The sequence below is a fragment of the Lepidochelys kempii genome, chromosome 14 (assembly GCF_965140285.1).
Source record: "Lepidochelys kempii isolate rLepKem1 chromosome 14, rLepKem1.hap1, whole genome shotgun sequence".
In the NCBI taxonomy this organism is placed as follows: domain Eukaryota; kingdom Metazoa; phylum Chordata; order Testudines; family Cheloniidae; genus Lepidochelys; species Lepidochelys kempii.
In genome coordinates, this window is record NC_136393.1 from 36,204,192 (window position 1) to 36,211,330 (window position 7,139).

Below are 7,139 nucleotides of genomic sequence, written 5' to 3' on the forward strand. Positions count from 1 at the left end.
TGCACTGTTGGCATCTAAATACTTTTGAAACTCCAGCTCTTAGGCTCCTAAGCAACTTACATGATTTTGGAATGGGATTTAGGCTTCTATATCATTTATGTACTCTCATAAATATAAAGGGAAGGGTAATCACCTTTCTGTATATAGTGCTATAAAATCCCTCCTGGCCAGAGGCAAAACCCTTTCACCTGTAAAGGGCTAAGAAGCTAGGATTACCTCGCTAGCACCTGACCAAAATGACCAATGAGGAGACAAGATACTTTCAAAGCTGGAGGGGGAGGAACAAAGGGTCTGTCTGTCTGTGTGATGCTTTTGCCGGGAACAGATCAGGAATGCAGACTCAGAACTCCTGTAAAAAGTTAGTCAGTAATCTAGGTAGAAATACATTAGATTTCCTTTTGTTTAATTGCGGGTAAAATAGGCTGTGCTGAATGGAATGTATATTCCTGTTTTTGCGTCTTTTTGTAACTTAAGGTTTTGCCTTGAGGGATTCTCTGTGTTTTGAATCTGATTACCCTGTAAGGTATTTACCATCCTGATTTTACAGAGGTGATTCTTTTACCTTTTCTTTCATTAAAATTCTTCTTTTAAGAACCTGATTGCTTTTTCTTTGTTCTTAAGATCCAAGGGTTTGGGTCTGTGTTCACCTGTACAAATTGATGAGGATTTTTATCAAGCCTTCCCCAGGAAAGGGGGTGTAGGGCTTGGGGGGATATTTTGGGGGAAGACGTCTCCAAGTGGGCTCTTTCTCTGTTCTTTGTGTAACACACTTGGTGGTGGCAGCGTAGGGTTCAAGGACAAGGCAAAGTTTGTACCTTGGGGAAGTTTTTAACCTAAGCTGGTAAGAATAAGCTTAGGGGGTCTTTCATGCAGGTCCCCACATCTGTACACTAGAGTTCAGAGTGGGGAAGGAACCTTGACACGCATCCTTGAAAACTGTACCTGTGATGTCTAACAATCCATGTAACAAAGCTTCTCCTGAATTATGGTCTGTTGTATCTTGACAGATGGAGCCTATGACTGGAATAGAGAAGGAAAACCATTCCAGGATACAGGAATTTATCCTTGTGGGCTTCCCCGGTAGTCAATATTTGCAGATCTCTCTGTCTGTGGTGTTTACCATGATGTATGTCCTGACAGTTGCAGGAAATGTTGCCATCCTAGTCCTAGTGAGGGCCAGCCATCAACTCCGCACCCCCATGTACTTCTTCCTTTGCAAACTCTCCTTGCTGGAGATATGATACACCACAGCTTGTGTTCCCAAGACCATTGCGATTTTCCTGGGGAAAAGCAGAACCATCCCCTTTCGTAGCTGCATCCTGTAGATATACTTCATTTTCTCTTTGGAGGGCACAGAATATTTCCTCTTGTCTGCCATGGCCCATGACTGCTATCTGGCTATTTGCTACCCATTGCACTATAGCACCATCATGAACAGCATCTTGTCTGCTCAGCTGGCCCTTGGCTCCTGGGTGTGTAGTTTCCTGGCTATTTCTATCCCAGAATCTCTGAGAGTTAGGTTGTCCTTCTGTGGCACGAATGTCATTACTCGTTTCTTCTGCAGCATAGATTCCTTAATCATTCTCTCCTGCCCAGACACCTATGTGATAGAGATGGCAGCTTTTATCATCTCGATCATTGTCATCCTGGGATTATGTTCAATAACTCTGGTCTCCTATATTTACACCCTCTCCACCATACGGAGCATCCCGTCAGCCCAAGGCCGGCAAAAGGCCTTTTCCACTTGCTCTGCCCATCTCACTCTTGTGATTATATGGTACAGCTCCACCATCTTCCTGTATGTCAGGCCTTCCAGACAGAATGTCTTGGACATGAACAAGACTGTCAACACTTTGAATACTATAGTAACTCCGCTGTTAAACCTCTTCATTGACAGTCTGAGAAACAAAGAGGTGAAAGTGGCTTTACGGAAGGTTATTCAGTGGGACACGAAGTTGTTTTTGAATGGCTTAGATGTTACTGGGTCTGATTCTCAGCCTGTGCTCTTGTTCCCTTTGGTAGTAACTGTCCTTGTTGTTGTTCTTTTAATCCTGGTTCCAATTTTACATTTACAACTTTTGTATTTGGGTAAAATTTTCAGAAGTGCCTGAGGGCCAGATTTGCAAAGGAATTTAGGCACCTAAAGATTCAGATAGGCCCCTAAATACCATTAAAGATGTGGCTTCTAGGAGCCTAATTTTTATTGAAAATCTACCAGACATGAGCTCCTAAGGGGCATATTTTCGAAGATATTTAGGTGTCTAAAGATGCAGATAGTTGTTTAGTGGGCTTTTCCAAAGCACTTCAGCAGATGAGGCACCAAATCCCATTGATTTCAGTGGTAGCTACAAATACTTTTGAAAATCTGTCCCTTAAAATCTCTCGAGAGGTCTCATTAGCAGCCCGTTGGCATCAATGATCATCTTTCAACTGAATTAAATGGCCTTTAGATCAGGCCCTATGTGGACATTACTTTTAGCAATTCACATTTAGGCCCCCATCCTGAGATCCTTACTCAGCTGGTAAATTATATTATTTTGAGTCGTCCAGTTGACTCTAATGGGACTACTCACACTAGGAAAGAAAGCTTGTGCATAAAGCGTGTGCAGGATCAAGATGTTAGTGACACTGAATCTGTACTCAGAAGTTTGTTCTAAGTTTAAATTTGTAGCAACTCCAGAGTTTTCATTATCTGTGATGTATGACTGGTTGGCCAACTCACACGACATTGTGTCTGTTCCCTGATTCAATAGCTGAAAAATAATTAAACAGCAGACTAAAGAACAAAATGCAGGAAATACAGAATGATGAACAACGATGGTGGATTTGTTTTTTTAATTAGTGAAGAATTTCAAAAAATCAACCTTATTTCCCTTTTTAAGGGTTCTAAGTTTGGGGGTCCTACATGTTGGTAAATGGAAACAAGTCAATAACATTTTTTATAAAGTTTTCCATTTAAATGTTGTCAAAAATTGAAATGAAAAATTTAATTAAAAAAAGAAAAGAAAAATTCACTAGAACAACAGTTCTTTACAAAAAATGTTTATTTTTGAAAATGGTCACTTTTCAGCAAAGAGGAATTACAAGGGAGAAAGAAGTTCAATTAATGGTGATCAATATGTTTTCACAGAAAGTGTTTTTTATCAAATGAACTTGATTTAACTGTGACATTTCTGATTGATGAAGGCAATGGTGTTGATGTAATAGACTTGCATTTTTCTAGAGGTTTGATTCAGGGTAACATCACACTATTTTAAAAAAAAATAACACTACACAAAACCAACAGTAAATTGGTTAAAAACTGGCTAACTGATAGTTCTCAAAACATAACTGTTCATAGAATCATAGAATATCAGAGTTGGAAGGGACCTCTGGAGGTCATCTAGTCCAACCCCCTGCCCAGAGCAGGACCAATCCCCAACTAAATCGTCCCAGCCAGGGCTTTGTCAAGTCTGACCTTAAAAACTTCTAAGGAAGGGGATTCCACCACCTCCCGAGGTAACACATTTCAGTGTTTCACCACCCTCCTAGTGAAAAAGTTTTTCCTAATATCCAACCTAAATCTCCCCCACTGCAACTTGAGACCGTTACTCCTTGATCTGTCATCAGCTACCACTGAGAACAGTCTAGATCCATCGTCTTTGGATCCACCTTTCAAGTAGCTAAAAGCAACTATCAAATCCCCCCTCATTCTTCTCTTCCGTAGACTAAACAATCCCAGTTCCTTCAGCCTCTCCTCATAAGTCATGTGTTCCAGACCCCAAATGATTTTTGTTGCCCTTCGCTGGACTCTCTCCAATTTATCCACATCCTTTTTGTAGTGTGGGGCCCAAAACTGGACACAGTACTCCAGATGAGGCCTCACCAATGTTGAATAGAGGGGAACGATCACGTCCCTCAATCTGCTCGCTACGCCCCTACTTATACACCCCAAAATGCCATTGGCCTTCTTGGCAACAAGGGCACACTGTTGACTCATATCCAGCTTCTTGTCCATTGTCACCCCTAGGTCCTTCTCTGCAGAACTGCTGCCTAGCCATTCGGTCCCTAGTCTGTAGCGGTGCATTGGATTCTTCCGTCCTAAGTGCAGAACTCTGCACTTGTCCTTGTTGAACCTCATCAGATTTCTTTTGGCCCAATCCTCCAATTTGTCTAGGTCCCTCTGTGTCCTATCCCTGCCCTCCAGCGTATCTACCACTCCTCCCAGTTTAGTGTCATCATCTGTTGATGGGAACTGTTGATTTTAACGGGTGATAGACACCTAGATGCTTTTGAGAATCCCACTAGGTTCCTAAATACCTTTACATATCTTGCCCTTGATGCCTGACTTATTTGTATTGTCAAGGTTCCTCCCCCACTCTGAACTCTAGGGTACAGATGTGGGGACCTGCATGAAAACCGTACTAAGCTTATCTTTACCAGCTTAGGTCAAAACTTCCCCAAGGTACAAAATATTCCACCCGTTGTCCTTGGACTGGCTGCTACCACCACCAAACTAATACTGGTTACTGGGGAAGAGCTGTTTGGACGCGTCCTTCCCCCCAAAATACTTCCCAAAACCTTGCACCCCACTTCCTGGACAAGGTTTGGTAAAAAGCCTCACCAATTTGCCTAGGTGACTACAGACCCAGACCCTGGGATCTTAAGAACAATGAACAATCCTCCCAACACTTGCACCCCCCCTTTCCTGGGAAATGTTGGATAAAAAGCCTCACCAATTTGCATAGGTGACCACAGACCCAAACCCTTGGATCTGAGAACAATGAAAAAGCATTCAGTTTTTTACAAGAAGACTTTTAATAAAAAATAGAAGTGAATAGAAATAAAGAAATCCCCCCTGTAAAATCGGGATGGTAGATATCTTACAGGGTAATTAGATTCAAAAACATAGAGAACCCCTCTAGGCAAAACCTTAAGTTACAAAAAACATACACAGACAGAAATAGTTATTCTATTCAGCACAATTCTTTTCTCAGCCATTTAAAGAAATCATAATCTAACACATACCTAGCTAGATTACTTACTAAAAGTTCTAAGACTCCATTCCTGGTCTATCCCCCGTAAAGACCAGCATATAGACAGACACAGACCCTTTGTTTCTCTCCCTCCTCCCAGCTTTTGAAAGTATCTTGTCTCCTCATTGGTCATTTTGGTCAGGTGCCAGCGAGGTTACCTTTAGCTTCTTAACCCTTTACAGGTGAGAGGAGCTTTCCCCTGGCCAGGAGGGATTTCAAAGGGGTTTACCCTTCCCTTTATATTTATGACATGTATTTTTGTATATTTGTATCTAGACCAGTCTTATTATCAAAGTGTAAATAAACTTTAACTTTTACCTTTGTATCACCCTACCTTTTGGAAAATGTTTTACTTATTAAGGCTGGGGATTTCAAAGGAGTGTAAAGACATAGGCTGGGTTTACCAAAGTATCCTGAGAGAGTTTCAATAGAATTTTTGCTCCTATGTCCCTTTGGCATCTTTGGAAGACCCAGCCCTAATTAGAGCTGATTGGAATTTTCATTGTAGAGGAAATTTCAATAGTTTGAAATTGGTTTTTATCTCAAATCTGGATGAAAATTTAAAACATGCTGATACAGACTAATACGGCTACCACTCTGAAACTTGTATTTAGCTGTGACACCTTTCCCAAACCCGAAGAAGAGCTCTGTGTAAGCTTGGAAATTTGACTCTCCCAACAACAGAAATTGGGCCAATACAAGATGTTACTTCACTCATTGCTCGGAAAACTCCATCAAGGAGATGACATACGGGCACGCCCAATAAATGAGAAAACATTGACAACACTGTCTACCCAAACACTAAACATCTCCCCAGGCAGAGGAACCAGAATGGAGATGGGGTGGACAGGGGGCCATGGCCCCATCGCTTTTAAAAGTGGGAGGGCTATGTTCTCCCACTTTTTACTGGCCTTAAGGGTGAGTGATGGTGGGGAGGAGGCAGAGAGGAGCAAGCATGGGGAAGGGCCTTGGGGGAAGAGGCCATGTGGGGGTAGGGCCTTGGTTCAGGTGTAGGTGCCCCCCGCCCCCACTTCTAGGGAGCTTCCGGTGCTCCTGTGCCCAGGCACTCCCACCTCATAAAGAAACAAATCAATCCACCAGTAAAAAAAAAAAAAAAAACCCTAAAATAAAATTTAAAAAATCTGAGAAAGAAGCAAGAACCAAACAACTTCACTGATACCACAATCATATTTTTTACCCTGAGGGGAAGAACAAAAAAAGGAATGGAGTCTCTGGCTCCTTAGGGTCTACTAGGGGCTTTGCTATGGCTCCTGATTTTATGTGGAAGGTACTCAGATAGCATGGTAATGGTTACAGTGTGGAATCCTATGATAGACAGATAGATTAGATTAGATTTAGATAGAATGAACTCCTGCAAGTCCTTCTTACATGGGATTATGGTTGGCACCTGACACAGGGTAGGACTCTGCACTTAAACAGGTCCCCTGTCTCTTTGTCATGTGCTAAAATTAAGACTTCCAGACCCACCAGCCATGCCCCCGCCCTCCCCCCCCCCTCACTTCCAGACTCCCTATACAGCAAAAGACTTGTTCCATGCAGCAGGGCCTGTAGGTGAAAGGCAACAAAAGTCAAAGGCCCCAGACTTCAGTCTTGATTTCTCTGAGTGATTTCTCTTCTTTCTTCAGCAAAGTAACATGCACCTTTCTCAGGTAGGAGAGCTGCCATGAACAAAGAGCGATAGACGGCTATTGAGCAAGCCCAGACTTCTGAAGTCACCATGTCTATATTTACCCAGATAGCAAAACACAGAGTTCATGATCTGATGCTGCCATATCCCACTCTGTCACACCAGCAAACAGAAAATCAAAAGCCATCAAACCCCAAGTAAAGTTTTGACCCCAAAAAAGGAGAAGAACCAGACATTCCGTGAAGTCCACTGGGTACTTTCTAACGGCTACTGATTTTATGTGGAAGGTACTCAGATAACATGGTGAGGGGTGGCAGTATAAAAGCATGAGACAGATAGATAGATTTTCATCTTACTTATACTGGTATAAACCGAGAAGAACTCCACTGACTTAGTGGAGTTAGTGTGGATTTACCACTATACATACAGCATTTTGCACAAAAAAATCACACACCATATTCTTATGGGGACAATAA

At 42.2% G+C, this 7,139-nt stretch overlaps 1 pseudogene; it reads left to right on the forward strand.

Annotated features, from left to right (window-relative positions):
• The first annotated feature begins 1,007 nt into the window (after positions 1 to 1,007).
• LOC140898144 (olfactory receptor 6F1-like) lies at positions 1,008 to 6,703 on the forward strand (annotated as a pseudogene).
• Positions 6,704 to 7,139: the final 436 nt, after the last annotated feature.